This window comes from Rhyacophila brunnea, unplaced genomic scaffold, assembly GCF_057557595.1.
Source record: "Rhyacophila brunnea isolate RB1 unplaced genomic scaffold, BYU_Rbru_1.0 scaffold_3, whole genome shotgun sequence".
NCBI lineage: Eukaryota > Metazoa > Arthropoda > Insecta > Trichoptera > Rhyacophilidae > Rhyacophila > Rhyacophila brunnea.
In genome coordinates this window covers 58021966-58039718 of record NW_028232965.1, presented here as the reverse complement: position 1 = coordinate 58039718, position 17753 = coordinate 58021966, and the positions used below count along the sequence as shown (strand labels likewise).

Genomic DNA, 17753 nt, shown 5'->3' with positions numbered 1-17753 from the left:
AATAGTCTATATTCCAGCATACTTAAAATATAATTAATTACAAAATCTCCGATGTATGTACCTAACAAATGTCAATTTTAGAAGACCGTAATATCTCCAAATGTACGTGGTCATCGCGTCGGAGTATACGAACACTCGGTGTTGACGATACCTCTACTGTCATTTAAAAAAAGTTAAAAAAATGTCGACTTTAACTTTTGTTTAACCATCATTGTTATTTAAATAAACAAAGTTATTCAGGCTTATAAAAAAATATTATATATCATGTACTACGAATATTACACGTTATCAACTTAAGATGTCCGCAGCATGGCATTCTGTTTAAATAGAACCCGCACACTATAAACACAAAAAGTGAGTGGTCTTTCAAGTGATTTAAATAAACCCAATTGAAAAAATCTCAATAAAGCAAAATTGACATTTGAGACTCGAAACAATTATTTTGAAAACAAATATCACCATCTCAGATGTTGTCAGTGTCACTATTGGCAAGTTAAGTCAGCTTAGCCAAGCTCATAGCTTATTTTACTGCCACTCCTAGGCTACCGTGTATTCCCGTCGAATTTAAACAATTCGTCGATTCAACGTATTGTACAGTGAGATCGTGAATAATAATTTTAATCATGAATAATAATGTCTCTTTAAAAGATTAAGGTATGTTTTGAGATTTTTTACAATATACGATGATGGCATGTTATCCGTTGTTTAAATACAGGCAAAGAGTAGGCTATGTTTATATGGCGTTTCCGGTGAAAGTAGTGTTAAAATGTTACTACTCGTAAAACGGAAGTGTGTGTTTGAGGTTCAAACAAATATAATAGCAGTTATATTCTAATTGGCGTGAGTTTTATATTATTCCATAGGAAGCTTATGGAATGGGACAAAACTATTCTCCATCAGACTTTAAATTCAATTTCAAAGAAATGCCGTCAGTTTATAGCGTTAAGAAGTACATATACATAATATTGAACACGTTCAATTTAAGTAAAGTTCATTGGCCGGGCCTGACGTACCCGGTACCTACCCTTTTCCCATGATTGTTCAATGAATGTTTCTGAAGATTTCCGAATTATCTGTGTTCAATAAAGAATGTTACATTATTTAATCTTGTGAATTATTCGTTGAATAAAAAAAAGTGTATGTCTACATAATATAATATTAACCAATTTTAAGTTAGTTGAATGACTGCAGTGTATAGTTCTATGGGGGTATTTGTAAACATTGTAATAGAGTTGTAACAAAATAACAAATTGTAAAATTAATAAAAATGTTACAACATTATGTTAAGTTATATGACGACTGTGTATTTATGATAGTGTGATACACAGAATTATATTAACTATATAACAGTATAAAATAATCATTTAATTTATTCAAAAATCGCTATCATACATTATTAACTCATTGAACAAATTTAACTCTGGGTTTTAAAACTTTATTTTATTAATGGTTTTTGTTTTTTTGGCATTTGTATTTGTTCAGTACCTACTTAAGTTTTTTTTAGCTATTTTTCTTCAATAAGCACAACTATGTAGTGTTTCCTAAACTTTTCCCAATGCGTCATTTTTATAGATAATGAATAATTATAATGTTTATATATCAGTTTAAGAGCAGTGAATCGGGCCAAGAATAATATATCACGTCCGTAATCATTATGAATAATTTGATCCAATAAAAAATGTCTCCAGCATCCATCTGATTGATTTGTATTTCTTCTTTTCAGGTCGGTGAACTCCTCGCCTGTCAGCCGCAATACAATATTGAGTTGTGACAATAACACCTAAAGTCGTGACGTATCCGCCTTTTTAACGGTGCACGAAAGCGTAAGTGGTCCAACTTTACTCTCAGTACCAATAACGGCGCAATCATTTTTATCGTTTGTTTAGACACTCGCGCATGCAATGAAGACGTATGTTTCGCAATGTAACCGGTTAACTCAGGGCTATTAAAACATTTTGACCTCTATCACAGTTGATTGTGATACCCAAAAATATTAATCCATTCGAGTACGTGAGAGGTGAAGTCGTTTAACCCACAGAGCTAAATCTGCCTAGATTCATATTTTATATTAGAGATTGTCTTTTTCAGTTATATTCAACAACATTCATACGAACATAATATGTGTGCTTATTTTTATTATATTATAATATTTATTTCTATAATAAAAAACGTCTTTAACATGTTTTCGATATAACAGTGCGGTATAATATCATTCTATTTTTTTTTACATTACTTATTATTTTTATTTATTCCTAAAAATCCTTCAAGGTTGGAAGTTCGATAGAGCAGTTGTAAAAATATACTACTTATTACTAACTATTAAAGATGTCAACACGAATTAGAAATAAACACAGGTAAATTTGAGTACAGAACGGAAGTAGAGTCTCTGTACTATTCGCGGCACGCTTCCAGAAACCATTATGGCAACCTGATGGATTTGCGTTAAAAACGTACTACACTTGTATGGTTCGAAACAGGGACTGTTATTTGGTTCGAAAGTTTTGACAAAAAACTAGACATAATTGGAGAGACGCTGAGTGAGAAAAAACTATGCAATATTGTTGTCGTGAGTACAGTCCACGATAGCAACCGATTTAATAAACAATTTTTCCCTGCCTAATCGCTATGTAGTTACTTACTAGAAGGAATCGTATTCAAAGTTAAATTATTCGCATATAGTAGGGTTATCGATTGAGCAATGATATCGACAAGATATTCCTCGGGCGTTATTTATTATAGTTCCTATATTTTGAATTGCATAGTAATTTAGAGTCTTAATATAATTTAATTAACTCGGTACGGGAAAGTCATTACGTGAATTAGCTAAACAAAAGACGAGTTAAAACAGTACCTATTATAAAATACTGTCAAAATACATACTGCTTTAATAAGCCCCATATCGAGGCGAACTTCGTAAGCCGCAGGAACCTAGTTACATAGCTGCTACCTGAAGTATGTATCCATCTTGATTGTTAACAGACAAGCGAACCATAGATTTTTGGCGCAACATTTTGGGTTCGCTGAAAGACTGCGGCTCGCGGTATGACGCTCCCCGGTCAAAGTGTTGTGCTTGCGGATCAACACGCGGAGTGTTAACATTATGATCGCTATCAAGTTGTGAATATATTTCAGTTTAATGATTCATTCCGACGTACACGTATGTGTGCTGCCGGCTTAATCGCATAGTAAAAGCGTAAACACCGCGTCAAAGACATTGTGCTGTATGCAAATATTTTTAAGTGACGTTTTAATAGAGCTGTTTTAAATATGAGCATTAAAATGTATGCCTTTTTTGCCGTACTCTGCCGTAACTGTGGGTACGTGTATGTGTATGTAGGGACGTCATATCGAAAGAAAAAATATTGATGCTTTATTGACGGCCCTACATGTATATGTACTAAGTGTGTACATTAATTATTATTGTATACCTACTACAAATATTTATTTTATATTAAGCCTCTTACTCAGAGGGTTGGTATTGTGTTGAGATGACTGACGATTCTCCCAGGTTACATTATTTTAATATACCTACATAATATGTACACAATGACCGGGTCTGTCAAATGTTTTGAGACTTTCAAAATTAAAAGTAGGTATTAATACTATCGACCGATGGTACCTAGGTACTCGTACTTGATGGAATTTGAATTTAAATTCTAATGGATTTAAGTTTTGTACTTATTCCATGTCCGTTTTCAGATGTAATAGTACAAAACTTAAATCCTTTAGAATTTAATAAGTAGGTATTGTACATTTCGTTGTTATTTCGGAATTAATAGTCTAAAGCAGAGTTCTTCAACCGTTTAACACTCGCGGCTCGGTGAACATAGGAGAAATATTTCGCTGACCGGTTAATACCTAATGGCAGAAATAATAACCATTATAGATGGAGTTTTATTTATTAAATCTTATGGTAAAAATTACAACTTTTGGTTAGTGCCACATCTGCTGCTGCTTCTTTGTAAGCAAATTTGATATACGTGGTTGCAGCATTGTTTCTGAGAGACGAAGCGCTGCATTAACATCCATTCGATTTCTCTGCTTGGATGTTATTACTGACATAGATGAAAAAGTCTTTTCACATAAATAGGAAGTCGAAAAAAATCCCATTAATCTGATCTTTATAACTCAGAGATGGATATTCTTTATCAAGGGATATCCAAAATTGAGACAATGATTGCATTTTTTGTCTGGACACCAGAGTAACATCAGAAGATAGCTCGATCAGCTTTTCTTTCGCACGAGGGTCAAGTGCGCATGATTTAATATCTTCCAAAAAGGGATTATTAATCTAGAAGTTAGAGGTAGTACCTACGCCTTTACGTAGATCTTAATTGTCAGAGAAATATTAATTAAAGTTTTCAGCTAACGCTTTTAATGTTGACTTATGATGTTGAATATGACTTAATGGTTAATATCAGCAGCATTCAAAAATTCTCCCAGCATTTCATCTAGTGCGAATTCCCCGAATCGTGTAGCGATATAGTCGGTTGATAGCATGGTGAAAGCTTTCGCGGACCGGTAATAAATTCTTGCAGACCGGCGCCGGTTCGCGGACCACCGGTTGAAGAACACTGGTCTAAAGTACGCGCTACCTGGGAGGGAAGTCATATTTAGCGTAGCCATTCTATTTCGTCGATTGATGATGGAATAAAGTTTTTAATACTTCACCTTTAATTGATCATATTACTTTTTTCTACACATACACATACGCATTTATGTGTAACTTGATTTGTAAAAAATGGTACTTAATAGATAATATTATTCACCATGTGCAGGATTTGTTAAATGGATTGTTTGTATGTTAAGTTCAAGGCAGCCGCCCCTTTTGATTTGATTTGGCCTAATAATTGAAGGGTGTATACTCCAATGTATATAAATACTCAATGTATGTTAGTAATGTAAGTATGTATGTAAGTATGTAATATAGTATTAGTATCTTACGCGGGGACGGAGCGTATCAACTGACGGAATATCGGTTTGTTCGGGGCGCTGTCGCTGACATTGGAAGTAAAAGTGCGAGTAGTAAGTATGCATTAGGCAAACCTATGGGACTATTACTATTCTATACTTATCGACTGCTAAAGTGATAAAGTGATAAATATTATCAAACCTAGGGTAGGTTTGTATCAAAGTATTAGCACTTGTAACAATTATAATAAGTTGGTTGTAATTGTTGCAATAAGTGCTATATTTTAACAGCACCTCTCTTGCTGCTGTTCTTACTGAATATATAGACATTTTTTATTGATATTGTTGTAGGTTTATGATTTATTCCATTTATGGCATAACTATGCGGCTGATGTCTGGTTTGATGCTCAATTTGGCTTATAAGTTGATGAGTGATATTTTAATAATGTAGGTACTTATTGATAAAAATTGTATTTATAAGTGATGTTATACTCATGGGACGGGTTATTTTCACCACGTTTTTATTAGCTCGTATTCTTGTTTGTCCAGTACATTTTTTTTCTGGTTTGTCCAGTAGGTACAAAGGACGATTGAAGATTTTTAACTAACTTCCCGACTAGCTAGACATTTGAAACTTTTAGAATATATCAGAACACGATGACAATGCATTCTTTTAATACTTTTATCCATCTTTAAGCAGAATTGATTTCATTTTCAGTTAATTCTGTTTTGTATATTTCGGAAAAAAATCGTAAAAAGTAAAACACTATTATGGTTGCTAAGGGGGGCCTAGCAACTAAATTATTAATATATACGTGCGTTACTATGGAAATCAATATGAAATATCAAAATGACATTTCAGTATTCTATATTTATTCAGTATTTCTATCAAGTTCAAAAAAAGGATTTATTAATACATAGAATTATCAAGTTTATATGATTCAACAGAAAATTTAAAAACGTGGTAAGTATATAGAAAGTTCTTTTTATCTTGTAATTATTATATTGTATAGTTGATAGGGAATACGCTAGCATAATGATATTTGAATGTAATAATGTATGTTTGAGTTATCAATTGCTCTGTAGTTTTTGTTTAAACGTTCCCCCGAGATAAAAGTCGAGCAGTTAATCAGTGCATTCTTCGAGACTGTTAGTCCCTTTGTGAGGCATGCGATACCTTTGTCCCGGTAAAGTTTTTTCGGCAGATATATCTCATAAATATACAACACGAGCAATCCTCGCTCCGCGTGGGCGACGGAGACGCCCCCGTTCGTGTACGGGCGTCGAGACGTGCGTGCGATATTATTTACGCGCGAACTTTTCCCGCGTTAAATTGACAAAGAGACGCTCGCCGGACACGACCGGAATTTGAACTACTCGGCCTTACCTTCGCGGAGTTAGGCGGCATTGAAAAATGCATTAATTTATACTTATCTTGTCGTCGTAGACAACCGTTTTACTACATTACATTACGCCTAAAATAAATATGATGAATGGTACCCACCTATGTATGTCTTTATAATATCGGGAAATAGTTGAATATCACCAGAAATTAGTGAAAAACAATGTGTCGGAAAATGGACCATTAGTACCTTAAGTCTAATTAACCTGGTGATTTAGCAGAACTGTTTTTGTAATAAAACACATTGCAGTATATATGTTACGCCGAATGTGTGAAATTGCGTATTACATAAAATCGGATTTTTGCCTATTTCATGAAAAATGCAAGCCCGTTGCCTTATTCGTGAATTAGGCAAAACATCTGCTGAGTGCGTTATTTCGGCAGTAATTTTTCTGCCTAGTTCATGCATTGGGAAAATTAGATCGTAGCGCTACGGTGGTGTTTTTTGCAACTATCAAACTATCCAAATGTGTCAAACGTCATTGATTATATAAAAATATACCAATCAATAACTACAATGACGTTCATATCCATTTACTATGCCCAAAAAAAAAATTATAACTATAATATGATAACGGAAGAATTCTATTAAAAGGTATTTTCGCGATTTGATTCGTGCTTAGGCTCAGGTAATGGTCGATTGATTGTTTGTGATAGTATGATTTGATAAGCATCACTTGCACTACCATAATCGATTAAAACATGAATTTAGTGGGAGGCGGCTTTTGTCCCACTTTGATACCAAGGTACTCACTTGTTAGTTAACCTCAAAATGGACATTCAGTTGAATTCAGAATTAAAAAACCTAACCTAACCTAACCTAATAATAAAACTATTATATTATGTCCAATTATAACTAATAAAACCATCCGTATTAAATTTACTTTTTCTACTGTCATGTTGACAGTTTAAGAATTCCATACCCTGCCAAATTCACGCTCTCGGCAGATAATGAATTTGGAAAAATATTGCCGATTTCGTGTAATGCACAATTTCACACATTCGGTGTAACATATATACTATATATATATATATATTGAAAAATATCCTAAACCCAGTAATAAACACTCGCTGTGTGTAGGTAGGTACCTTCATAACATTGCGTATTGATGAAACAGATCGGAACATGTTGCCCTGGAGTCACATTATTTTCCACTGAAAGAGAATTACCAAAAAATACGGTCTTTTATATAACCGTTTAATTTGAAAAAAATATCCACGCTTGCGAAAATAAAAAAAAAACTGTTTTTAAATAACACATAAAATGCAAATCCATGTTTCAGTTCGAAATAAATATACGTTTCATCGAATATACGAAACGTGTAAATTAAACACATTACCCCGGAAAATTTTGTTTATCGTCCATTATGATATTCGCATAAAAATGTGATATGGAAAGTGTTTCCTGTATTATTGTTACATATTATCTACGCATACGACGAACCTTTTAAATTAGCATTCTGTAAATACCACATACCTACAGCAAAACATGCATTTTCTTTTTTAATAGTAGGTGAAGGTTCTGAAAATTATATTCACAACAACAACTATGAAATTGCTTTCGTTTCAAAGACACGTAGCTATTTCGTTAACACTGTCAACTTCAATAAAAATAATACACACTACTTATTCCACATAATTTAATAACGCTGAGCACCGGTTTCGCACGCTTCGATAAGACATATCTACTCAACAAATACTAAAATACATTCTTATATTCAGACAACAATTTAAAGATTCAACATATTTATTGAAGATGAAAATCATCTGTTCAAAAATAATTTAATTAAATTTGCCTGGCTTCACTGAATAATTTAATGAAAAAAAAAGAATTTAAGAATGTATTTTTCTATGACTTACGGGTGTCCTATTGAAACGGGCGAAACCGTGATCACGTCGGAATTATATAGAATAACAATAATTTATGTTTTATTTAAATTAATACAATGTCTTTCCACTAAGAATTGACAATGTAGTCATTAGTGATTGGAAATTTAATCAAGTAATAATCAACATGCATGTTCGAGATTATATAATATTACTAGCTGACCTGGCAAACGTTGTTCTGCCATATAAATTATTTCTAGTGAATATTTTGGTTGTTAAATAAAAAATAACGAATGTATCGTAAGTGTGTGGGGATGGGATCTATGACAGAAAGAGAAATAGAGTGCTGTAGACGATGACCGCCGATAAAAACAAAAAAACATCAACCATTCATTTTCTCAATTCAAAATGAGTAATGATGTTCATAATGAATGAATTACCTGTGACAGGATCTCGTTGTTTAATGTTTATGCAATATCCGTCTTGTCCCTTCCAGAAAATTAGCGGATATTGGAGAGCGTCGTATGAACGGTGTGTGTCAGCGATGAACTCCAGATTATTGTTTCTTCTTCGAATCACGATTTCTCGCGTCGATGTGCGGTCGCCAACCATGATTCCAGCAATGTCGTCAACAACAGGCGCATTGAATCGACGCACGTGCTCTCCAGCTGGTGTTTTATCAGGATTGATGACAATAGCGTGATTTTCACTTTGCAATTCGTGCATGTGTGCTTTGAAGAATTTCAATAATTCATTGTGCTCATTCAACAGGGCGTCCAGTTCGCTGACGATGCGCCTGGCATTAGGCGAATTGAGGCTATTGTAGCCGCAACGTGCATCCACGTGATTGATGTCCTCACCGCCCATGAAGTAGATTTGTAAAAATGTATGTGGTTCGTTTGGCATTGGCAGCAATGAGCCTACTTTGTGGTATACTTGGCCTTTGATTTTGAACGTAGAATGGAATTGTTGACCATTTGCCTCAGTATTGTGAACTATTTCTGTTGCTCCGAACGAAGTCATTTGGAAGCATGGATTGAATGTGCGACTGGACTTCAGGAATATGTTTGAATCTGGAACCGTGCCGATGAGCAAGCCGTTCAATGGTTCTGGTGGTATCTCAATTTCTGGTAGTTGCATTTTTCCTGATGCGCAACACATCCCGGCTGAGTCATGTTTGAATTTGAGCGCATGACAATGGGGACATTCTTTGTCCATAGCACCAATCAGCACTTTCGGATGAGCGAAATATTCAATATCTGGCTCGTACTCGAATGCGAGACGAAGGAACGAAGCGGATGTAAATGTTCGATGTACTTGTTGGCGTTGTCGGTCATTTGCTCTGCGTGTGTTCGCTTGGCTCCGTTCCAATTGTCGTTGTTGATTTCGTTCAGCTCGTGCCTCTTGTGATTGGGATGCACGCAATTGCGACATGCTTATACGCACGTTTTTGTTATCTTGTTGGATTTGTTCGTCTGTTCTTTCTGCTCTACTATTTCGCATGTTTGTTGCTTTATTCATTCGACGGCCCAAATGGCCCCCCTTGCGTCTTGCTGGCATTGTGCACTGTAATATACGCACATAAAAATAGATAAATTAAAATAAATCGTACAAAATTTTGCACGCACTGCGTTATGATATGCCGAATGAAATGTCAAAATGACGCGACGCTTCTCTTGAATTCTTCTCGGACGTAGCGCCACCTGTCATTCAACAACATAAATAATTTCGTTCTGTTTGAAATACGAACGACGGTTAAATTTTTTCATACAAAAATAATAAAATCGCGATTAAAAAATGGGAGGGTGGGGGTAGGAAAGTGAAAATTTGGGGTTATTAGTATTTTTTTATGCCACATTATAAAAAAAATACAAAAAAAAAATTGTCAAAAAAATAAAAGAAAATTTTTCTGGATAGAGATACCCTAATCACATAGCGGTATGAAATATACTTGTTGACCTATTCTCATACCTAACAAATATACATAAAAAAAATCATAAAAATCGGTCGAGCCATTTCGGAGGAGTTCGACCACAAACATCGTGACACGAGATTTTTATATATATAGAGATTAATAACGATGTAAACACTGAATCCAACGAAAAGATTAATAATACTTTCCATAACTTGTATTAAATTTGTTTTGCTTTTGAAATAAAGCGGCGAAATGTTTCTTATTTATACGTTAATTTTTGTTTGTATAACATCAATTCGAAATATTTAATTGCTAGTATTTCATCCGGTCGATTTATTTCCACCCCCCCTGGTATTAATTTCGATCCCCCCGGTCTTAACGAAGCATTGTATGAATAATGTTTGCTAAGTGACGCCATTCCCCGCGCTATCTCTTCCCTTGCATCCCGTCGCATTCCGGTTTTGTGGTGAAACAACTTAGAATTAAATCATTTTTAAAGCTCGCGTGTCGCCTGTCGTTTAAGTATCGGCGTCGTCGGACGTTTTGTATTCCGACCTAGACCAATAATTTTCTTCACCCCTGCTTTGTATGAAAATTATGCGTTATATTCCCCCGCGTCTACTAAATTATTTATTTTTTTGGTCGGTGTCTATTTTAAGTTTACCCCAGCGTTGCTTTCTGTCTGCCCATTATATTTATTATACCAGCATAATGGTGATTTAAAAAAAAAGCTTTGTTCGTGTAGGTATAATGCTGATTGTAGTTTTTTCATTACCTATACGTTATTTTAAAGCTTTTAACATAATACAATATAACCAAAACATCACAAATATGTGAAATAGTACATACTTGATTTTTTTTTATTAATATTATTAGCCCTTCAATGGCGCTACAGCTCAAGTCGAGCCCTGGCCTCCTCCACCGCCGTCCTCCAGCCGGATCGGTCCTCCGCACGTCTTTTCCAGTTCCTGATTTTTAGCAGCTGGTTGGCATCTTTTGTAATGCTATCACCCCATCGTGTGCCCGGCTTTCCTACTGGCCTTTCCCCCCTGGGTTTCCTTCAAGGTTATCCGATTCACTGCGGAGCATTTAATTACTTTTTAATTACCACATTTAAATAACACGCTAATTATATTATCTATTGGCCCCCTAATCAGGACATAACTGCTGTGGCGTTCGTGCTGTAAGGATTAAAATATTTTCCTCCCTGCCTAATATTTAATGAAACATATTCTTTTTAGCCAATGTCTAACAAAACACTAAAGCTATCCACATACAATACATCATGGCCCCCATATCCTGAAGCGGGCCCCCAGGCTAGGATATTTGGCGGCCCCCCCTACCTATCGCTAAAGATAAAGGCAGTGTGACGCTCTACAGTAGCGTTTTTCAAATAGTGTACGCGGTAAAATTAATGTATAGGTATATTTAGTATTTTTTTGTATATTTTAACACATCCATTTGAATTGTGGAGTTTTCGAGTATCGGATACACAATTAAAATTGTATCGTATTACCACATAATTTTAAATAATAACATTATTGAAGAAGGAGACTTTTCTACTATCAGAGAGAATTTGTGATGTGTGTTTATATCACTTATCTGATTGACTCGATACGCCGGGCCCCCAGGCTAGAGCCCTGTCAGCCCCCCCTTTGTGGGGGCCATGCAATACATATATTATATAGATAATATTCCTATATTTACTATACTCTGATCTATGAAATAAGGTCGTGGATTCTGTATCAAATGTCCATAAAGTACGGGGGAAATACATCACACCCACCACATTTACTGGAATGTCTCGACCAGTAAAATATATATGGGTTATACGTACATTATTGCGTATCAACGTGCGACATTCATCTTCGATTCTAACATTGTGTATTTTAGTTATTTGTGATTTATACTGGAAAAAAACTATGGTGTAAAGGTAAAGGGCGACATTCTCTGGCTTCTACCAATATTTTATAATAATATATATGTTTCTGAGGTGTCCCAAATCATGAATGTAAGGTATCTGTAGTATTGTGACATGTAATCGTTAGATTTTTGGTTACTTTGTGATTGAATTTCTTTTAATAATATCATACCTAAGTAATTCTCAGTAGGTATCCGATTATTTATGTTTTTTTTTTGTAATATTACTGTTATAGGATTCCACTCTGCTTTCGACACCGAACCATTTGATGACTGTGTCATTTCTTTTTTTAAATACAAATCCAAATTATACTTTTGCGGCTTCCGACCGGTCGGTTTACTTTCGATACATACATACATAAACTTCACTATCGTTTCCATTCTAGTCAGTTGAAATTAATTCCATACAATGATGATGCTGAAACCTCTATTAGTGAAATTAAAATTTCTTTATTCAAATGGAATTCAGGATACCCGGTAATTTTAGTTTAAACCTTTTATTCTATATCAACCATTTAATTCGGAAATGTTTTCACCTTTACTTTGTTTTCCAACTTTAGTAATTTGTAAATACATGTAAGTAACCCTAACCTTACTATATAGGCTTATTTGTTGGAATAAAATTGTATATGTTCGGATTGATTACTTTGAAAATAATTTTACTTTGTATTTTATATATTTTGTCCTACCCTTATCGACATCAGCTATCAATACATGTCGGCTCGTTTCACTGTCGTATTTTTCATGGTTGACACAGTCGCTGGTTTCACCATGTCTTTGACGCCTAAATTCAAAGGCTAGATTAATAATAGTCTTAGTAACCTTTGCCTCATTACTGAGGCTGAAATTACAGACTCCTTTTATATCGACTGAACTTGCCTACGAATCAACCTTATTACACATTCGCTTTCTTGATGACATTACTCCAACTGGAATGTGGCGCCCTCCTCTCCAGGCTGCTCCAATTTATTATACCAATTATTATTGAATATTTTATAAGGTGTAATTAATATCTCCGTATTCCAGTGGCGTGCGGGCCGTAGATGCTGTGGTGCAAAGCATCCTTAACCTTATCACTGCCAGCCAATTTTTACCAGGTGGACACTTGTAGGCCAGCTATTTTTGGAATAAAATAAATCCCTGATAAATATCATTTAGAAAATATACACAAACAATTCATTCAGAAGTTATGACGTTTACAAGAACCCGCGAGTTAACTCGTCCGTGGCACTAGTCAATATAATATATATCATAGTTTAAATATTGAAAAACTTAAAACATTGAATATAACACAGGGGGGGGGGGGCAAACTTTTTGGATGGAGGGCCAAATTCAAGAATTCAAAATGAGTGGCGGGCCGCAAGTAAAATACCATATTTAGATATACACTATTTATTATCACGAAAAATAAACATTACAAAAAAGTTATTGAGAAGAATGAAACTGTTGTACATTTTTTAACATTTTTTTAAATTCAGGTCTTTTTGTAGTTGATATTCTCAAAACTGCTTGTAAATGGGTATCGGGGATATTTGATAGTAAAGAATTTTTATTGAGGTTCATGATCGAAAATGTTTGTTCACATATATAGGTCAATCCACAAATAACTAACATTTTTCTTTCATAATCTTTAAGTTGGTCGAATTTGTCTGAATTAAGGGCATTGTAAAATTTGGAGATTTCTTCACGACGATGCAATTCTCTTAAATCAGTGTCACACTGCAGATCAGTAATCTCAAGTTGTAGCTCTGTCGGTGCACTATTAATATCTATTGAAAATGGATCGCGTACTATTGCTAAACTTGTCTCATTTTTTCGGAAGTCACCAAATCTTTGTGAAAAATCGTCATTAATAATTTTACCATATTCTTCAAATTTATATTCTGGTATACCTATTCATAAACTTCATAGTTGGAAAGTGGTCCACGTTGTTATTCGATATTTGTCGAAGGAATAACTTGAGTTTTAATTGAAATCCATTCAAACTTTTTACCATATCATGGGCATATATTTTTTTTCCTTGCAACGCGGAGTTAAAAGTATTTAAATGTGTCACGATGATCAACGTAGAAAATAGTGGTTACATAGTGTGATGGTACGTTTACATTTGACATTTATATTGTCATATTTATGTATGACACCATATTCACCAAGTGTAAACAGTAATTATATTTGTACCAGCCACTTATTTCGCGTGTGTCGACACTCACCTGTCACTTATTCAATCTACTTATATACGCAAATGTAAACACCGCGTATTCGACAATTCCGAACTTGCCGCGATATATCACCGAAGTTGGACCACCGTCTACTTTTATATCAAGTACCTGACACATTATTCGTAGTTTGACAGGTACCTAGTGAATTGCATAGGTATATTTCTAAAACAACGGACAATCAATTATCATAGGTACACCATGAATGTATGCCCAACGATTACGTTAATAAATGAACTGTAGCGATCTGTCAAAAATCATAGACAGTGAGAAATAAATCGGATGTGCCGTGTTCTATGGATTTTGTTCGAAAATAAAATATCGCTTGTTCTCGGCACATACGATTAATTCTGATGCACTCTGTGAAGAAAAGATGCGCTTCAAATGGTATTACCTAATTCATTTTGGCCCACACCTGCACTCGTAATACGATAATATTATATTGAATATGCAATGACGATCAAGTGCTAGATATCGCAATGTTACTGTTAATCGTTCTTCTACACTTATGGCATTTCTAAATTGTGTGTCTTGTTTTTTGGCAAAAGGTCCTATCTTGCAAACTAAAGTTCACAAATTGAGTTGGGTCTTCGATTTTAAACTCTGACATTAAACGGAAGGCACCTAGTTCTTCTCGTCGCTGAATCCATTCCCGCACCCATCTAGACCATTTTTTCCTCCTTTTTGTTGCCAAAAGACTTAAAATAATACCACTCGCTGCTTTCTTTTTTAACATTCCCATATTGACAACTGACATAACGTTTTTGAGAAGTATACAAAATAAGTGTCCGAATAAATTACAATATCATATGTAAACACCGCATATATTTATTCCAATGTTGCCATTGAATAAAGTGTCGAGACTTTATTTCAACGAGAAGTATACCAGAATTTTATGTCAGATCCATGCAGGTGTAAGCAGTAAGTGAAATTTTATGTCAGACACATAAAATAAGTATAACGGTATAAGTGTCAGATGTAAACGTACCATGAGACGAGACGCAACAAAGACGTACTGAGATAATACATTTATGAAACAACAAATTCTTCAAATTTTAATGTATTGTCAATATTTTTAAAAAAATTATAAAAAAGTTATTCGTAATCAGAAGTACAATAATTAATGATGGCGGGCCGCAAAAAAATACCCGGCGGGCCGCAGTTTGCCCCCCCCCCTGAATAACATATTCGTTGTCCGATACTGCTAACCATGAGGGAAAATGGGCTAGTTGCTATTTGTTATTATCGTTTTCATGTTTTGCGAACATATTTCCCCATTATTTTAAAATAGCGTTGTCAACTTTTCTTTTAATTTCTTTATGAACTAATGGCAGCACCACTACCTTATTTTGCTTTAATAATTTGTCATCAAGTATTAGTAGAAATAATGTATTTCAGTATAGGCATGATCATGTTGTCATGTTTTTTAAGAGCATGCCTGAATGATGTCAAAAGACACCGCACGCCATTGCCGTATACTTACGTGAATACCAATATATTTTATATTATAATAATATCCATTGACTACGTATTCTCAAATAATAGAATAAATGATTTGACATTTTATTAAATACAATATGAAAAAGTGGAATAGTTAGCTTACAACACGTTTTGTATTCAATTTCAATGTAGATTAGTATAAATCCCCATTATACTATTTACGGTTAAGCTCAGCTAATTCATAGTAGGTATGTATGAATATAATAATATTAATAATTAATAAATAATAAACATACATAATATCTAACCAATGTCATTAGTGCTATATCAAGAATTTTATAACATTGATTAATGATTAAATACCTACTCCGGCACATATTGTAGTATGTCAGCTAGATACACGAAGACAGAAAATAAATTTGAAGTTTTTTTTTTATTTAAAAATAACAATTGACTGTCCGAATGAAGCGGACGATATCGGCCCTGATGATAATTAAATAACGTGGGGTAGTAGGTATGTGCCTACTACACATTGTGTTTTATTTTAACTAATTCAATATACAGTTATGGAATATTTTTGGTAAAATGTATAGCGACGAAAGTTTAGATTACAATAATATTATGCGTTTCACTTCACATAGGGGACTTTTTACTCAAATCTTCGAATGCCAGTGTTATACACGAAATTCGCGTGACATATAATTAGTACTAGCCTGGAATTCAAGTTTGTGTACATTGTAATATACAGAATTTGATAGTTTAGCAGTAAAATTCATCCATTCAGAAATATGACCACATTCTGTTAATTGCACTAGACATTACGATGAATGTCACAATTCATGAAATAAATATAGCATAACATTATATGTTAATTATTTTGTAAGTAATTATTATAACAAGCTCTTATTTGGATTTAGTAAAAAGTATTTTTTTTTTGTATTCTTAACGATATTGTTTCGTGAGATTATTTTCCCAGTTTTCATAGCAATGTATCATAACACATTGGTCGTTACACATAATATTTTGTTACTTAATATTGAGGTCTTATTTTATTATACTTTTTTTTTTTTTTAGTATCACAGTGTTAGATATTGTGTTGGTTACCTCTACAGTCCATAACTACTTCTATAATGTATTCAAACGTTGAAGTAGTTACTTCAAGAAATGTATAGTGTCTCATATCTCACGTAACTCTGGTTCCACTATTTAACAATTTTTATACATATCTGCATAATTAGTAGGTAGGTACCTACCTCTAATACCAGTGGCGGACAGTAGCTACTAAACAAGTATTTTACGTTTACTTGATAATGCGATTACCAACGTTTATTAAAATATAATATGCAATTGCTACAAACAGTGTAACAGTTATTTGTTCATATTTAAAATACATCGAGAGAAAATAGATGACGCCTGTATTTTAAAGCTTACTGTTATGATTTATCTAATTCTATTTCGACCACTCCAACTTTTATGGTAACATCTTTGGAAAGTCGACGTTCTATATCTGATCAATATTTTCTTTTTAAAATTATCAATGGTTTTGTTGACTCGCCTAACCTACTCGAAAGGGTGGGTTTCCATTGTCCATCAAGATTTACGCGAAACCAAACTTTGTACCATGTCAGTCGTAGCGATTCTAATTATGCACAACACTATTTTATTCGGCGCTCTTGTTTAAATTATAATAAATGATCCACTCCACCGTTGATCCTTTTAATAATACACCTGTTTCATTTAAACGCGTTATCTCCAAAATTTTGTATAAGTAATTAGAAATATATACTTATATATTATATATGTATTTTAAATGTTACTTTTTTGTGTATAATTTAATTATTCATTATTCTTCCTCATTTTTCTCATGTAATTTCTTTAGATTTATGTTATTCTTACTCTCTATCATGTTAGGCTTGACTACATAATTATTATTATAATGTATACATGGTAACTTTGCTGGTTGCAATAACTTTTCATTATTATATTTTAAATTTTTGTAATCAATATGTAACTGTTTGTTTCCTTAATAAATAAAATAAAATAAAAATATTATCGTAGCAGCGAAACACGTGAATATGCCCGTATAATTCTTGCTAAAAATATATTGAAATCGTCAGCGCCG

The 17753-nt window shown here is 33.8% G+C and overlaps 1 protein-coding gene across 4 annotated transcripts in view; it reads left to right on the top strand.

The window, feature by feature from the left end:
• sfl (N-deacetylase and N-sulfotransferase sfl) overlaps nt 1-17753 on the top strand; it is a 394455-nt gene that overhangs the window by 201261 nt on the left and 175441 nt on the right. For 2 of the 4 annotated variants that reach the window (XM_085952084.1, XM_085952086.1), the window contains exon 4: nt 1724-1823. The exons of the other annotated variants lie outside the window; for them this stretch is intronic. The gene's annotated coding sequence lies outside the window, so the exon portion shown is untranslated. The remainder of the gene's footprint in view (nt 1-1723; nt 1824-17753) is intronic. 4 annotated transcript variants of the gene reach the window in all.